This window comes from Chenopodium album, chromosome 1 (assembly GCF_948465745.1).
Source record: "Chenopodium album chromosome 1, dcCheAlbu1.1, whole genome shotgun sequence".
Taxonomy (NCBI): domain Eukaryota; kingdom Viridiplantae; phylum Streptophyta; class Magnoliopsida; order Caryophyllales; family Amaranthaceae; genus Chenopodium; species Chenopodium album.
The window spans coordinates 89,046,230-89,065,555 of NC_137834.1; the positions used below are offsets into that span (position 1 = coordinate 89,046,230).

The following is a 19,326-nucleotide window of genomic DNA, read 5'->3' on the forward strand; positions in this document are numbered from 1 at the left end:
TCCCAAAGTTAAAATATGTACTCCATTCGTCCCTTATGTTTACATTATTTTTTTTATTTTCAGAAAATAAATAAAAAATCACGCCTTTTCTTTTACTATTAATAAGTTTAATTGTGTATTAGTGAATATATATAATTAAATCAATTATAACTTCGATAATAGTGTTAATATTTATATTTATACAATTTGATTTGTTTCAAGAATCATTTATACAATTATAAATCATGTCCATACAATGTCACGTAATATGGTTGCATGGGTCCATTCGAGTCTAGTCACATCTAATTGATGAGATTTGTAAATCAAGTTGAGTCAAATACAAGTGCGGAGTTTTTTAAAATTGAATAATGGTTAAATCGAATATTATTTGGGTTAGGTTCAATTTTGGGTTAGGTGGGATCAATTTGAGTCAAATCGATTGTATTAGTAATATAGTTGAAGTCATGTGGTAACAATACTAACTATTGTTAAATGAAATTATAGTACCAATTTTAAAACTTTAATTTTTCGAATTTGTATGTATGTAATTGGTACATGATGTCCAATTTGAAAATACAAGTATCGTTGTATTAATTCAGTTTTTGGTATAGTATTATCAGTCGTTAAATAACTAATCCAAGATCAATTTTGATTTGTATATTCAATCCATCCTCAATCCTAAAATTTGCCCTACTATTTGGGTCTGTTGTAACCCTAATGTGAATCCAAATAATGGATCTTTTTAAGTGAACTAATTTTGAATCATGTAATTCAAAATAATAAACTGCCTAAGTCGATAGTTGGACTGAGATGTTTAGAAAAAAATGGGCTCAAAAAATATCTGACTTAGCCCAACGTTGGCCCATTATAATTATACAAAACTTACAGTGCGATCCATTACGGGCATAGCCAACTGGCCCAACACTCTTAATACACCAATTTATATTTGAACCATAAACTTATGATTGTAATTTGTAAAACAATCTTATTTTGAATGAGTTGTAGTCTTGTTGATGCAAATTTGGAGAGGCTGGATTTACCATAACATTGACCATATTTGGCTATTAGCGGTTAGCTAATAGTTGTGGTTGGTTGTATAATTTATTAACTGTCGGTTGTTTTTATTGTATCCTCTGTTTTTATTAATGCAACATTTGTGTTTGGTGTACTAATGCACTATTCATTGAGTAGCTTTGAGCTTTTGACAAAATTTTGAACTAATGTACTCCGTATCATCTAATAGATTATTGGATTAGTTACAATATACGGAGTAATAACTTATGAAAATTTTGAGATATTAATGATCATATATATTTGCGTATAGGCACGCCTACCGGTGTCAAATTATTGCTCTTAAAAATAACATAGGGAGTACCAAATTGAATTAGATACTACCTCCGGCTCCGAATCATATTATACGCAATTTTGGGGTATTATTTGTGAGATATAAAAAATTCCGAAGTTGCATATAATATAAGTATTTAGTGTTTAATACATAACTTACATAACTTTTAGTATTTAGTGTTTAATAAGCATTTTAGCTAAAAGTTATGTATTAAAAAAAAAATACATAACTTTTAGCTAAAGATGACTTTATCTTGTAAAATGACCAGAAAAAATAGTGAAATAAATAAAGTTGTAAATGTTTTTACACTAGTGGTGCACTTGCATGTAAATACTAAATACTCTGTATTAAATAGCTTATAATTGACTAGAGTTTTGAGAAGTGATATCCAAACTCTAGAAACAGATCTTGTTTATATCATCACCCTTACGTCCTTTTTTTTTTTTTTATATAGAGAAAATGTGATTCATCTACATCTGATATGTGTGAGATATTGATTATTGGACAAGTCTTTGTTTATAAATAATATACCGAAATAGTGAAAGAGCATATTACATACATACAAGTGTTAGTTCGTGCAATGAGCCTAATTTAGTGTCTATATTCCAAAGATATTAGACAAGGGACAAGTCATAGTTCACAATTCACATAACTAAGTCGGTATTAAGTTGACTACTTGACTAAGTGTTGTGCAACTTACATTGGCCATACTTACTTTAGGCTTAACTAAGTCGGTATTAAGTTGACTACTTGACTAAGTAGCCATTGTTTGTTGAAGTCATGAAGATATTTATCAATGTGAATGTGGAAGATAAAGTCGTCTTTAATTATACTAGTACTATACTACTTCTATTAAAAGTACTTTTTATTAAATTAAGCAGCTGTTTGTACAGGAGCATTAGCACTTTGCACAAGACCAAAACACAATCCTTAGCGAGTTTAATTGTTGTTAATGAATTTACAACTAGAATTCTAGAAATTATTATGGATATTATAGTCTCCCGCCGAATCTGAAAATTCGACTCACTCTGTATTTGCGCATTTAATTAACGTATTTGACCATGAATATTTTCAGCCATGTATAAATTAAAATTATAAAAAATTGATATTCGAAAATTTTATAATATGTGGAATCGATCTAATAAGATCTCGCATGCTAATTTATTTTTATTGTATAAATCATAGATTGTGATCAAGTTATTATATTTGACCACATCTATTAACTATTACTAAAACAGAAGTTGCTGACATCATTATTGCACACGTGTCACTCTCTCAATAAAAATTTCCCGCCTAAATGCAATGATGATGTTATTTTTTTTATTTTTTTTTTGCTATCATATTTTACATTTTTGAAATGTAAATATTAAAAGCTTGTACATTACAACTAAAACTTATCAGTTTATCGTTGGAAATTAAAACAATTTTGAATAGCACACTAATATATGACCTCCTACATTCATTACTATATCATACTTTTGATGAAAATAAAAAAAAAAATTAAAATTACAAAATGTACGTAATTCTTATTTATATTCATGTACAATAGTGATTTATTGTTAAAATGTACAATTAAAAATAGGTTTTATATAAACCGTGCATCACACGGGTTCTAACCTAAGTGTATAATAAGTGAGTGGACTTTTAAAAATGGAGCTAGTATATATGTTTTCCAATTTAAAAAATCATAAAAACTGCGTATCTAGCATGCATGTATATATTACTCTACATTGTATGTTTTCCTTCAAATAAAAATTTAAAAAAATAAATAAAAATTCTACATACATTTTAAGTACCATGTTTACATTTATATTAATAATGTAATGGAATTTGTGGTGACATTCTTATACATTATTTTTTATTTATACTCGTATATAAGAACACATTACTATTTTTTTTTTTTTTGGAAACAAGAAGAACACATTTCATCATAAACAATAATTTCAAATTATGGAAAATTTAAGTGGTGTTATTTCTAGCTATTAGAAATGATTTTTTCCATTTTCTTAATAAGGGCCTGTTCATATTTACTTATTTTCAGTTCAGTTCAGTTTAGTTTAGTTCAGTTCAGCTCCAATCAGTTCAGTTCAGTTCAGTTCAGTTCCAATCAGTTCAGTTCAGTTCAGTTCAGCTCTTAATTTCCCTCTCCCATAAAATATTCATTTCAGCTTAGTTCAGTTCAGTTCAGTTCCAATCAGTTCAGTTCAATTCAGTTCAGTTCAGCTCCAATCAGTTCAGTTCAGCTCAGTTCAGTAAATATGAACAGGCCCTAAATTACTCCGTATTTAACAAGTCAGTTATGAGGTTTTGTGTTAAAGAATAAACCTCTTAAGTGTCACCACATGTAAGTGTCCCACATTGGTTGAAAAAGAGAGAATTAAACACTTTATAAGGCTAAGGGCCGGGGCTACTCCTCCCACTGCCATATGGTTTTGGGATGGAACCTCCTTGGACTTGTGAAGTTGTCTATCGATCTTTTTTGATTTGCGGGTGTGGCCCAGACTCGCATTTAATATTTCGGGAGTATATGTAAAATTATAACATAATTTATTTCAATACATTAATTAGAAAGTTAATACTCTGTATTAAAATTATCTTGTATGAGTAAAATATTGTTTAATTTTGATGAATTTATGTACTCATTTGGGTGATACATGTAATTTCCTTCCCAAGAAACAGCCTATTCAAAAGTTAAAATGATGAGCCTTTAGAAAAACATACTAAACTCCAAACTCTTTGAGTAGAAGTCGGTATATATATATATATATATATATATATATATATATATATATATATATATATATATATATATATATATATATTATATTTTCCTAATAAATTAAAAAAAGAAAAAGGAGTGTAAGCTTCCTTTAGGAGGATAGGCCGCCAAAATTATACAGTATTAAGAATTTAATAGACATTATTGTAGACCATTTACTTGTATATTATATTTATGTGGTTTCAAATCATCAATGAAAATTAGGGCATTAAGATTAGTGCACTTGCTTCTGTTTTCTTTGATCTTTTCTTCTTGATTAGTTGTTTTTAAAATTGATTTTTCTTCAAATAATTGCTTCTTATTTTAGGGTTCACACGAACGTATGATGATAAGGCTTGAATTAATTAGAGATGCCACAAAAGTAACATTCCCACTTGGGTGTTGAAAGCTACTTTAAAGGAATATAATATTTACATACATATTCCCATTATTGATATTTATGTATACAATGAAAGTATATAAATAATGATTCACTTTCATGAAAAGGACAACTAAAATGCATGTCGATTTGGAAAATTTCCAATTTAAATCTTATTTTAAAATTTGAGGTGCACAAATTTTAAAACCCAAATTAATAAAAAGTTTTTTAATTAATTTACTATAATCATGGAGGGCTTTTCACTAAAGTACTAAAATTATATACATTATGATTTATGTTAATATCCCTTTTAAGCTTAGCACATATGGAGTATTAGGATTAGTATGTTGATTAGTTATATATAAATTATACACTTAATGGTACGGTGCTTTAATTAGAAGCCACATATTTAGTAAGCCACTTTAATTTTGCTTAATCAGATTACAGTAAAGTTTCAAGATTTAATGGATACTGTGTTAAATAGAGTAAGTTTTAATTTCATTATCTTTAAAATGATGTAAATCAAATCCCACTAATCAATATCTTGTGCTAGCTAATTAGGATTATTTCTTCTCTATATTAATTTTCTTTTATTGGTGTTAGTGACTCATGTTTCAGAGTTTTGAACATGATATGGGATTAGTTCATGCATGCTTCTATTTGAACATGCTAATAGTTAAAGGATTATACTAAGATTAGTTTCTTGACAAACTTGTAGGGGTGAGCATCTATCTATTATATCCATTTGTCATATATATTATATTGAGACTAGTGACTTCATAAGTTCATATATATATGATGTAATATGTTCTCATTTGTAACAGGAGCTTATATTTTGATGGAGTTACTTTATATAAGTTGGGTAGAACAACCTAACCCTAATTAGTCTCCAAATGAATGAAATTTATTTAAGGGAAATTCTCAATAAGAATAAAGCTAGCTAGTGACTCAAGTACTTCATTTAAAATTAACCATCCAAATCAAACTATCCTTTTATACATAAACTATCCTTTTATACATAAACTATATTTATTTGATTCAATTATTTGTATTCATTAGATCTAAATCTCTTTGTAGATGTCGTATGACTTTATTTATGAATCAATTTTATTTAAAAAAAAAAAAAAACTATACTTTTTTTCCCCCCACCCAATTCACCCTTTGGGTTAATCCAAATTTAAGGATCAGTAATTCTGGACGGTTAGATTCCAGTCCCCTCCCAATTGTTGTTGCGGGGGATCGAACACTGCACGCGATCCTCCCTACCAATTGTAACCCAATCACCACTATATTAAAAACCAATTGATATAAAATATACTTAACAATTAAATAGATATTAGACACATAAGAGTCATCTATATGCTTGTATGCAAAGTTAGCAAAACATTTCTAAAAAAGGCGATATCTGTTAGATAGAGCTATATTATCATAATTTGAGCCACACCAAATAAACCAAATAAAATTGAGCTAAGTTCACGTCGTTTAATTCACTAGGTCTTGTTATTTTCTCAAATTTTGGCTTCTTAAAAGGTTGCCAAATTTGTCCCTTCTTTCTCCTTAAACTAATACCATAATTTCTCCAAATAGTCCACCGGTCCTCCCTAATGAGACAAGGTAGTCATACAAATCTTCAAATTCATTTCACCACTAACACAAAAATTGAACTTTTTATAATAGCCGAGTAGTATATATTTAAAAATTTCAACCACGTACAATATTTTATCTATATCTCACCACTCAAATTTTTTATTTTTTAACTTACTATATACAAAAAAAAAAAAAAAAAAAAAAAAAAAAAAAAAAAAAAAAAAAACAAGGCCTCTATTTTTTAGTGCATTTGTCTATATGTCGTTTATATATATATATATATATATATATATATATATATATATATATATATATATATATATATATATATATATGGTTGGAGATAAAGATCAACCAACCATATCCACTCCAATATGCCACAATAACAAAATAAACATTCCACGAAAAAATAATCCACCATATAATAAAGTTAGAATCTAGTATTTTTATATCTTCATCACTACTACATATATTCTCCACCCAACAACATAATTCTTAAGCTAGCTTAAAACTTTCATATTTCCTCCCTCAAAAAAAATATAGAAAAAAAATGATACCTTCAACCTTTTCCCTCATTTCATCTAACCTTCATCAATATCCTAGAAGAATGTTACTACACTCCCCATTTTTCCATCATAGAGTACAACCTACAACGGCGACACCCCCACCACCACCAAGTGAACAACAAGCGTACACGACCGTGCCACCAAAGCACGGTGGAAGTAGTATGGATGCTAATGTTGTCATGATCTTTTCAGTGTTGTTATGTTTACTAATATTCTCGATATGTATTAATTGTTTAATTAGGTGCATGTTTAAGTGCCTAATTATGATTACTACTCGTAATACCCAAGAAAGAAGTCTACGTGATAATAAAGTGGTTATTAGTAGTGGTTTAGACAAAAGGGCATTAAAGACATTTCCAGTGGTGAAATATTCCAAAGATGTGAAGGTTCAAGGATTGGGCAGTGAATGTGTGATATGTTTGGCTGATTTTAAGGGAGGAGAAAAACTAAGGATATTACCAAAATGCCATCATGGATTTCATGTTAAGTGTATTGATAAATGGCTTGGTTCTCAATCTTCTTGCCCTATTTGTAGGCAATCTTTGATTGACACTTGTCAGAAGATTATTGATTGTGATCATCATGCTCATAATCATCAAGCTACATCATCATCGTCGTCGACGACGTCATCATCTTCACCTAGTGAGGTGGTTGTGATTAGTATCGTGCCACTCCAAAGAGAAGGTTTAGTAATTTAATTTAATGAATAGCCAATCAACTAACCCTGCTAACTAGGTACTTAGGTTTGTAATCGTACAAAATTATAGCTCAAGATACATTTTCTATTGGATTTCCAAATTATACAAAGAATTAACAATTTGCCATATTCTTTTGGTATATCTTCTGTGTTATTATTCGTATTCAATTACATTATTAAAACATTAGTCTCAAATTATACGTCTTGTTGTAAAGTTAGTACTCCGATCCTTAATGCAGTAATTTGATACTCCTTACTCAAAAGTAAAAAAATATCTAATAAACTTTTAGCTTAGATTAATAAGTTGATGAAATTGTACCGTGCAAATAATGAGACCTAAGGTACGTATGTAGGTCAAAGGCTTTAAATTTATTTAATTTGTGACTTTTTTTTTACAACAAAATCAATGACTAGTTAGTTGTATGTAGGATAGCTAGGTGTAAGAAAAAGGTGAATATAATCGACTCAAAAGTCATTCTTCCTCATATATTCACATCTCCCGAGAATTAAGAGCATGGGTTGGGGACTTCGGGGAGGGATGCTTGTTAAGTTAACCTGAGGTCAGGGCCGATGACCAAAACATGTATGACATTAACATTTGAACAATATTTTGTTAGTCATTTGGAGATTGAAAGGGGGATGGAAATCATGGAATGCAATAAAGATATAGCCTCATTCTAATTACATCTAGTAAAAATAAAAAAAAATAAAAAAATATTTAAAAGGGGATAATGTTTAATTGTTTATAAGTGTAAATTTAGATTTTTGTATGGATAGAATAGAATACTCTGTATATGATAACTTAAAAGTACACTTATATCAAACTCTTAGACAATATAATATGAATAGTTTAAGTTAAAAATTGGACACCAAATTCACAACTCACAAGAGTACAGTTAGCTAGATTAGTATGGAACACATATATAATACTAAGTTTCAATCAATTTCCCAACATGGCTCATGATTTAGAGCTAGCTAGGTCGAGGTTCAATTTTGATCCATTACATATAACCATAACAAAAATACGTACAGTTATAGTATAGTAGATAATATAATACGAAGTATATTTCAATACAAAGAAGTACGGAGTATTACATACAATATAATTTAATTTGTTAATTTATATTAGTTGACCATTAAGTGAAAATCGAAACATATTCAAGTTAATTTCCAATTAAATCCTATTATAGTCTTAAAAATAACTCTGTATTATTGTGGATTCATTCGAATTTATTATTTTCTCTTCCACCTAGTCGAGTCAATTCTAGATCAAAAATCGAAATTACTTGCCATCCCACTTATTATACTAAAAGGTTAACTCGGAGCCTTTCGATAGGTCTCATTCCTTAAACAGGTTAAGCCACCTAGGACTGGCTTGGATCCCACACGGAAGGCATAACATGATGAGGCCATAGTCCATAATATCTGATAATCATAACAAGTGAAAATTGAAAGGAAAGCATAATATAAAGAACACATACATCCCCACTAAATGGTGGTTGCTGTAACACATAGTACAGTGTATATCTTTTCAGAATCTATGAATTATTTTATATATATTATTTGAAAAAGACATAACAATATATTGCTTATTTATGTTCATGATAAATTAGACTCAAAAGGCAGTCTTTTTTCGTTTAATTAAGTACATAATGATCTCTTTGTTTATCAGCCAAGAAGAATGAAGGGCATACTTGATTGGTTTAAATTAGATTGAGATCTAATCCTACTTGCAATCATAAATTTTCATTAAGAAGGTTAACTTTGCGACAAATTTAGAGCAGATTCTTTAAAATCTTGAATTAATCATGTTCATATGCTCAAAATTTTTAATTTCCACGTACCAACAAAAGAATGGCAAGTGTGGTACGGTTTAATTTTAAGACAATGATGATTTGTTTCAAGATATGACACATAAATGATAAAGTCATCGGTCCATCACAAACGCGTTTTATTTAATTAATTTGTGTCTCGACTGCGACAGACTGTAGTTTACGCATTAATTTTATTTTTGTATGGAGCTTACTTAATTAAATTAAAAATGAATGAATAAATTCTAAATAGTTAGAGGGACAACATGACTCACCATGCTTTTTTCTTAATTTCAATCATGTGTTATGCATCAAAAACAGATTGCAAGAATCTTCCTATCACCTTTAATTCTTTCTCTACTAAATTCATGAACTCAGATCACTATTCTTGTTGTACCAAATAGTCTAATCTCACAATCAGGTGCATTGACTTAAGCTTGTAATGACCACTATATAGTTGCAAAACTTTCTCCACATATAACTCTGCTTTTACCTCAAATAATTCAAAAAAGTCAACTCCATCAAAGTATATATGGTCACTATCTATCACATATTCACATATGATAGCTTGACAAGGTGTTGAGGTGAGTTCCCACACTAAAATAAACCATTGTATTTTGTCCTAGGCAACAGAGCATACCATGATTTTGGGTTGTAAATTTCCACCCTAGCCAACTTAACTAGTCACAATGAACAATGTGGTCGATAAATGGATCATGACTTAGATTATAGATTTGACCTAAATACAACTTAAATTAGATATAGATTAATTGAACGATGAAGTAGTTATATATGAATATATTTCTCAATATAATATTTCTTTATTAATGTATGGATCAAATGATAGGTGTTAAAAAGAGGTGTATGTAAAGTGTAAGGGAAAAAATTTGTAGGCAGAATAGAGTCAAAGTCTCATGAGGGTGTCGCTATTTAATCAAGCTCATTTTCTATATTGGCACTGTAACAAATATAGAATAAATTGTGTTTCACTTATGTATTTTACTGTAAGCTTTATAAGTACTAGCATAATGCATGCTAGGTCTTGCACTAGACGGCTATACCACCCTACTAGGCTACGTTACTAAACATTGACCTAATTGCTTCGAAATAAAGAAAGTGGCTAGATGTTAATTAGATCAAGCATGTAGGTATTGAAAATTTGAATTGGATTGGACACAGCTAAGGTTGAGGTATTGAACACTCCACATGCGACTTATTGTTAACGTGTTTAGAAAGGATGATGATGATTGCCTTATGATCCAAGCTGAACATACCATGTAGTCACTTATAAGAGAACAAAGTAACCCTTATAATACTAGCCGAGTAATCCCCTATAACATTAATTGAATAACCCCTATTGCACTGACCAAGTAATCCATATAATACTAACAAAGTAACTTCTACAATGGTTGGTCGAATGGTGTGCCCAACTACATATAAAATTTTGTGTTATACTTTGTATGTATTTTGATAAATAGCCTAAGGCATATTCTTTAAACTATGAACATACTTTTACAAGGCTTTTTTATTTTATTTTTATTTTTAGAATGAAACACGCTTAGAGATAAGACTACACTTGCTGATAAATTACGAATTATCACTCCACTTTCATGTAATAATTATATAATTAGTATGATAATTCATATTTATATGTGGTCTATGTGTTTTTGGACGGCTATACCCCGCAAAATTGTAAATATAATTATAAGATCGAGTAGCACTAAATAAATATTCTTATCCTATTATCCAGCTGATCACCATGCCACCATCCATGAACCATGCCACCCACCCAACCCATAACATCTAACCCATTTTATGTCTTTCGGTTGACCCGTCAAATTCTAACTCCGTGTTTGGTTGGGCCCATTTTCATTATACTATAATACCTACTTATTTTTCTTTTCCTTTTGAGGAATAATGCCCACTACTTAATCTTGATTTACACACGTGTACGGTTTGATCTTTACCATTTTGCTCATTCCTACACGTGTCATGCTCCTAAGCAAGGCAAAATATTAGAATTATACATACGCCTTTGGTTTGACTAGTTCAAAGACTAAAGGGGGATATATAGATTAATCATGTTTACAAGTGTAAAGTACATATTTTCTTGTCAATTTACGAACAAATCTACCACTTTCATTGAATTGAATGAAATACTCCGTAATATATTTAATTCTTTTTTGAATGAAATATTTGAATTGAATTGCAAAAACATGAACTATACAGAGTATGAGAGTATTTAAATCACCCATTTAACGTAAAATTAACATTGTAAATCGATGGTTTTTATGAAGTTGATACTAATTTATCCTCTTATTGTTTTGTAGAATACATTTGTTATACACATGTACACAAAACTTGCTAGATTAGACATAGATCTTGTGTTAGAATATAATCAACAAATCAATTTTTATTCGAGTTTGACGATGTCTTAAAGAGACATAAGTTAGCTCCTTAATTACTCTCACAATTTAAACACTAATTAAGGAGCATGTATTGTTTCAGTACATCATAGACTAGGTAAGTAAATGAAGAGTTTGTTTTTTAATAAACAGTTTAAACACAAAAAAGCCAAGGAACCTTCATCGTAATAGTTTATTAGCCTAATCCTTGTACATAATTAATAACCTAAAGCTAGTAGATAAACTCAAAAAACTTAAACATTATATATAAAAAGAAAATAATTAAGTATTATACAAAGTACTTAAATACTAAGATACACATATCCTTGTCAACTACAAACATAGCACGAAAATAAGATACATGTATAGGATCTACAAAATCAAAACTTTATTATAACTTTTGCGCACTATATATTCATCTTCCAACACAACCACAATTCCACATCCAACTCTATCCTCATCTCCCACAACAATATTACATTTACATACATACTCTCTCTATTTTCTTTTGCAAGAACAAAAATATTAAACATGTTTCCTTCAACTTCTTTTTCTACTATTCCTCAAGAAATCATAACCAATCTTCATTATTCTAGAAGATTACTACTCCACTCTTCACCACCAACAATTGAAGCACCAACACCAACCTACCAAGTCCTAGACCCGAACTCGGGCCACGGCAACACCGGCTTTGATGCTAACATAGTCATGATTCTCGCGGTATTGGTATGCGCGTTGATATGCTCTTTATGCATAAATACCGTGATAAGGTGTGTGATCAAGTGCTCAAGTATTATTACTGGCGAGCCTAATTATTACTTAAACATAATTAGCCATGATCAAAAGAAGAAAAAATGTAATGGTTTAGACAAAAGGGCATTAAAGACATTTCCAGTGGTGAAGTACTCAAAGGAGGTGGAAATTCAAGGGTTAGGCACTGAGTGTGTGATATGTTTGTCAGAGTTTAAGGGTGGTGAAAAAGTTAGGATATTACCAAAATGCCATCATGGTTTTCATGTTAAGTGTATTGATAAATGGCTTGGTTCAAACTCCTCTTGCCCTACTTGTAGGCAATCTTTAGTTGAAACTTGTAACAAGATTATTGGTTGTGGTGATGATCATCAAACTACCTCATCGTCGGAATCATCATCGTTGTCAACAACAACAACAACGACGACAACAACAACAACAACAACATCAACAAGTGACATGGTTGTAGTGAGTATTGTGCCACTTGAAAGGGAAGATTTGGTAAGAAATTACAGAAGTGAAGTTGCTCAAAGCTAGCCAAATTCTAGCTTAGTAGTATTTTGTAGGTTTTTCTTAATTTAAAGATTAGACTAAAAAAATTAGGGAAATTTTAGCAATTATAAGATTAATTGGTTTAGTTGTGCACAAATGCACATGATAGATACATACAAATTATTACGAGCGGTTCCTAATTGTTCATCTTGCAAGTGTATAAACAAAAGAGCAATAATTAACAATTCCCTGCTTTGGCCATTTATTAATTTGTTTTGTCCTTGATCCCCTTTAAATTATTGTCAATATTATTGGATTGATTCTTTTTTCAAGGCCAATTTCAATGATTAAGTAAGACCAGTTATTATAACTTGAATTTTTTTGTTCTCCTTTATATAGATTTCACCAAAGTATGTTGTTTTGGGTAGATAATTCAATCAGTAAATTAAATACACACTCCAAACCCATGGTCAAGCTAATAAGCAGGATCTATTATGTATGTGACAGATTAAAAATTTATTGTGTCTTAAATATGGCGTACACATATAGCGAGCTCACTTAATAGCTAACACTATTGCTAATGTTATATAACTTAGAAAAAAAACCTCCCATCAAAAGAAAACTATTGATTTATTATTGAAAATTGAAAACATATTGCCAAGATAAATCACTTAATCACATGTTATTTGTGTCAATATAAACTCTATAAAATTTTATCAAATAATCCATCTCGACCCTTACATGAAAATGCAAATGGTTTCTAAGATATCTAAACTTCCATTTTCCTAATGTAACGGGCTTCTTTATTTATTTTTTATTTTTATTTTTTAAAAGAATGTAACGGGGTTTATTTTAATAATCTTATTTTTATTGAATTAAAAAAAATTACTTAAAATTTAGTTTAAGGGCAATTTTGCCAGCTAGGACAGGCTTTCACGGGGCCCAATCTTATGGGCATAAAACAGTATTTCTCCACTTAAGTTGGTCAACAAAACAATGTGAATTAGCTAGCTGTTTGAAACTCTTTAATTTCAATCCTTTTTTCTTATGATCCTCACATCCACAATCAATTATATGTAATAGATCAACCTAAGGAAGGGTAGAATAGGTATTCTACTAATATTAGCTCACTAGGCTAATAGTCATTGGTATAAATAGAGAAGGAAGGAAAGGAAATAGGTAGGCAAAAATTGGATGAAACTTGTTGAGAGTTGTGACCTCAAGTCACTCCTTGGAGAGTTGTGAGCTAAACTCACTTTTGAAGATTGATAGCCTTAAGCTATTATCCTATCCTTTGTAACCATTCAACCATTATCAATCAATATCCAAGATTTAATCTTTATTTACTAGTATTATTAAATCATACTATAATCCTAGAAAGTCAGTCCATTACATTATACTCCCTCTGTGTTTTAATAAGTGTTACATTTTGATTTTTTTTCACTATTCATTTAATGGCTTTGACTTGATTAATTTACTAATATATAAAAAACAAATGTTATTGTATAATATACATTGTTGGATTCATTATAATGTATATTTTCACATGTAGTATCAATTTTCCTATTATTTTACTAATATATAATTAAATAAATTGATGGCCAAAGTCATGCCTCGACATGTATGTTTAGTCAAATTATAACACTTTTTTACATACGACGATATAATATTTACTATCATGAACGGATAAATTTGTCTGATATCGACAATAATATGTACGAGCAATCTTACCAAGAAAAGAATCGTGCTTTTGGGAACCGGCAGATTTGATGTCTTTAATTTTCTTCCAAACACCAACCAAAACTTTGTAACTATAATCTTGTATAATCGTACATTCGTACTTGTTTGAATTGTTTAATGTTTCTTTAAGAGGGTGGTAAATTGCACTACTAGCTCTCTTTTCATGGCTAAATTTAATCATTTAATTAAGTAAATCAACAATTGAAGCTTAATAGTTTATCCAGTACTTTTATCACTTTAAGATGGTTGATATATAAATATCTTGTGTTAAGGTGTATTAGTGCAAGATATTAATAAGCTGCATGCTCTTGATATATAAATATCTTATGATATTGATCGAGTACAAGTGCAAGATATTAAGCTACTAATATAACTTTTACGTACCACACAAATAGTAGATAAAATCATGTACATATATTTGTTAAATATAAGATCTAAAAAACTTTACTAGAATGGAGTTAATGGACAAGCTAAATGAAGAAAAGAGAAGCACGTTTTTGAGGGAAGACTGAGCTTTATTAAAACTACTAATTTTGAATATAAATGCCTTTATAAGTAATTTGTAAAATATGCGTATGATAAAATGGCCAATAATTTCGTTTTGTTCATCTTGCTTGTTTTTAGGTATATACTGATGACTTGGGTTCAAATTGGGTTAATTTCATTTTGGATTAGTTTAAGTCATTCTATTTCAAGTACAATTCAAAATTGGTCAAACAAATTTCAACTTGGATTGACATTTGGTTCAATTCGGTTAAGGTTAAGTCAAGTCAATTTAGACCTTGACAGTATGTTTTGTCTTATATTAATAATAATATATAGTGGGTCAATTAATCATTCCAATCTCTAAAATCTATACTAAATTTATAAGTTAAACCTCTAATCACTTGAATTTGATTACGCGATAATGAATAGATGTATTTTTTCCAATGAGGCAAATTATATAGCCTTCATTTCAGCGTATACTCCAACACTTTTATCAAAGCAATATCCCATTAGTACCATCTGAAAATAATTAAAGACCCCCACTTAGCACTTTCTAAATATAAACTTGCATTGTTAATATATCCAAACACTTGAAAAGGACTAACAAGGTGCTTGCTTACAATATAGGACGTATTCTTAATTAATGTAATTAAGTATCCTATAAAAGAACACGCAAGTTGACAGGGTACAAGTAATTGTGATCCAGCTACTAATTGCATGGCTTAATATATGCAACGTCTTTTTGATTCGAATTTGTGGTGTAGGATGCAAGAATTAAATACGAGGTGATCTTTAATTTTACTTTAACTCTTAAACACCATATGTATAACCTAACATCTTATTGATTTATATCAACTTGAAACTTGCTAGGCTTGTCACTCACTTTCGTTTTAACCACTAGATTGAATTGAAACAATAACGGCAAGAAGCTTATCTTCACTTCTTTTTTAGATCATTGGATACGTTCAATTTCACATCATGTAATAAAGCTGATCTGACTTAATTTTGATCAATGACAAGTTTAAATTAGAAGTTAAACTAAAATTAACTTGAATTTTCAGATAAGTTAATAAAGAATCAAGGGGGAAAAAATAAAAAAAAATTCAAATCTATACTATAGATAGACTTCTTACTTATACTTGGTATGCTTCTCTTTCTTTGGTCTTTCTTTCTTCGCTCCTTCAGTATTTTGTATTTTTTTAATAACATACATAACACAAGCTAAGTTTGGTCATGCTCTATTTACCTAATTTTTAGCCGAGCTTTAATTATTTTTACTGAATTGAAATTATTTTTACAGATTATTATTTTTATTATATGGTGAATAAAACAAAACTTTAACAGCACAATCCATTTAATTGCTTTACTGCTCCTTTCTACAAATTTAATTTTGTCAATTCTCAGTGTTAGTTTTAAGTGAAATAAAAAAGGCTAGAGACTTATTAATAAAACTTGTTTACCTCTTACATAAGTAGAATTTTACATTAACAACAACCTAGCTAGCTATAGAACGCCAAACATCAACTCAAAAAATCATAACTTCCTACGAAGTACATAATATACTTCGTATGTATTATATACAAACTTGAAACTTCTATACGACCAACTATTATCCAACAAAGTACTTAATTACATAAAAAAGTATACAAAGTACTTAATTAAATAATAAGGTAAAGAATGCCAAGGAATCAAGGATACACATATATGATATATCTACCTTGCTAACAACAAACATATAGAATGCAGATAAGATATACTTATATATGCTATATAGGATCTACAAAATCTATACTTTTTGTAACTTTAGGCCACTATATATTCATCTTCCAACACAACCACAATTCCACATCCAACTCTATCCACAATAACAATAATATTACTCTCTCTTTTTCTTTTACAAACCAAAAACATGTTTCCTTCAACTTCCTTCTCTTCTATTCCCCAAGAAATCACTACTAACCTTCATTATTCTAGAAGGTTACTACTTCACTCCCCATTCCACCCTTCACCATCTACAACAGAAGCACCAACACCAACCTACCAAGTCCTAGACCCGAGTTCAAGCCATGGCAACCCCGGGTTTGATTCTAACATAGTCATGATCCTCGCGGTCTTGGTGTGCGCTTTAATATGTTCATTTTGCATAAACACCATCATAAGGTTTGTGATCAAGTGCTCATTTATGATTACCGGAGAGCCTAGTTATTACCTAAACATAATTAGTCATGATCAAAAGAAGAAAAGTTGCAATGGTTTAGACAAAAGGGCATTAAAGACATTTCCAGTGGTGAAGTACTCAACCGAGGTGCAAATTCAAGGGTTAGGCACTGAGTGCGTGATATGCTTATCAGAGTTTAAGGGTGGTGAAAAAGTTAGGATATTACCAAAATGCCATCATGGTTTTCATGTTAAGTGTATTGATAAATGGCTTGGTTCAAACTCCTCTTGCCCTACATGTAGGCAATCTTTAGTTGAAACTTGTCAAAAGATTATTAGTGGTGACGATCATCAGACTACCTCATCTTCATTAAACACATCTTCTTCATCATTATCATCGTCGACATCAACAACAACAACATCATCGTCTAGGGAGATGGTTGTAGTGAGCATTGTGCCACTTGAAAGGGAAGATTTGGTGAGAAATTACAGGAGTGAAGTTGCTCAAAGCTAGCCAAATTTGTAGTTGGTTGATTTTGTAGATTTTTGTTAATTTAAAGAGTTTAAAATTAGGAAGATTTTAACAATTTTATGATAATTAACTTGTTAAAGTTGTGCACATGATAGATATTACAGACATATATTAACGATGAGTTCGTTGTTCTTAATTATTGAAAGTGTACAAACAAAAGAGCAATAATGTACAATTCCATGCTTTGGCTATATAATTGTCCATAATAACCTCCGATCCTTTAAATAATTGTCAATAATATTGACTTATTCTTTTTCAAATAATAACTTGACTTTCCTGTTTCCATATCAATATTTCTAGTTACACCATTTATCAATGTAATTGTAATCTTCTCCTATGGTGAGTTCGTTGTAACATATGGAATTTTACTTGAATTGAATACGCGAATGACCTCACATATATTAATGCACTAAATTATCTAATTTTTTTTCATTCCCTGTTAAATAAATTTCTACAAAGTATGTTGTTTTGGGTAAATTATTTGAGCAATAATAATCCACACACTTTAATGGTCAAAATAAACAAGCTTTGTTACAACTGCACCTCTGGATCGAGGCTGTAATAAGTTATGATAATATGTACGAGTAAAATGTTAATTTAATTTAATGCTACAATAAGATATAAATTATGCTAAAGCATTGAAATTTTGTGGAATTGGACTATCAATGACATCAAATAGGTCATATAGGAAAATTTAGATTGTTGCTTAACATATACTAGTATCTCATTCCACCTAAAAGCTCTTATGTGTTGTGGGTGTGGAGGTAGCTTAAAAGAGCTTCTAAGATCGAGATCATTAATTCATACTATTTTCTCAAATATACTAGCATTACTTTTTTTTTTTCCTTTGAAAACTACTAGCATTACTTAATCTAAGTAGACAAACAATAGTTTTTAAAACATCAATTAATCTCCATAAAAAAGAACCTATTGACATATATTAAAAAATATTTTGTTAAGAAAAAAGATATGCGAGTTGGAGCTAATTGTCTCATAATGCACAAGAAAGAACTATGACCAACTTTAATTCTTGTGAGCTGCTTCGCGTTTTATTAGCAGATTTTAAGATGAAATTTTGTTAAGATTGTGTATTGCTAGATTGTTCAGGTGATTTTATTCAATTAACATTCAGAATACAATAAAATCTCATTATTTTTTCAAAATAATATCCAAAACGGGCTTATTTTTCTTTTTTTGTTGGAAAGAACGTGCTTCATGTTTTGTAAAGGCTTTAAATTATATTTTAGGTCACTTTTGCCACTAGGACATATTTTTCCACTTAAGTTGGTCTACAAAATAATGTAAATCAGCTAGCTGTTGAAACCATACATCCACAATCAATAATTCTTTGTTAACGCTTTTCTATTTTTTAAATCAAAATAAAAAAAATTAAAAGTTAATATAATTTATCTTATACTCCGTATCTAAAAACTAAACTTGTGACAGAGTAAAAAAAAAAGTTAATAATACGTAAATAAGAAAATTTACTATCTGTAAACGAAGAAAGGTTTTTAATCCGATCCAATAAAATATTTAAGAGCAGTTGTACCAAGAATAGAATCGTGCTTTTGGGAACAGGCAGATTTGATGTCGTTAGTTTTCTTCAAAACACCAATCAAAACGCGACGCTTTAACTATAATC

The 19,326-nt window shown here is 29.8% G+C and overlaps 3 pseudogenes; all 3 read left to right on the forward strand.

Moving 5' to 3' along the window:
- Nucleotides 1-6,398: 6,398 nt before the first annotated feature.
- LOC145625550 (RING-H2 finger protein ATL75 pseudogene) lies at nucleotides 6,399-7,451 on the forward strand (annotated as a pseudogene).
- Nucleotides 7,452-11,984: 4,533 nt separating this feature from the next.
- On the forward strand, nucleotides 11,985-13,030 carry LOC145625557 (RING-H2 finger protein ATL78 pseudogene; annotated as a pseudogene).
- A 3,777-nt stretch (nucleotides 13,031-16,807) lies between these two features.
- On the forward strand, nucleotides 16,808-17,835 carry LOC145625570 (RING-H2 finger protein ATL78 pseudogene; annotated as a pseudogene).
- The last annotated feature ends 1,491 nt before the right edge of the window (nucleotides 17,836-19,326 follow it).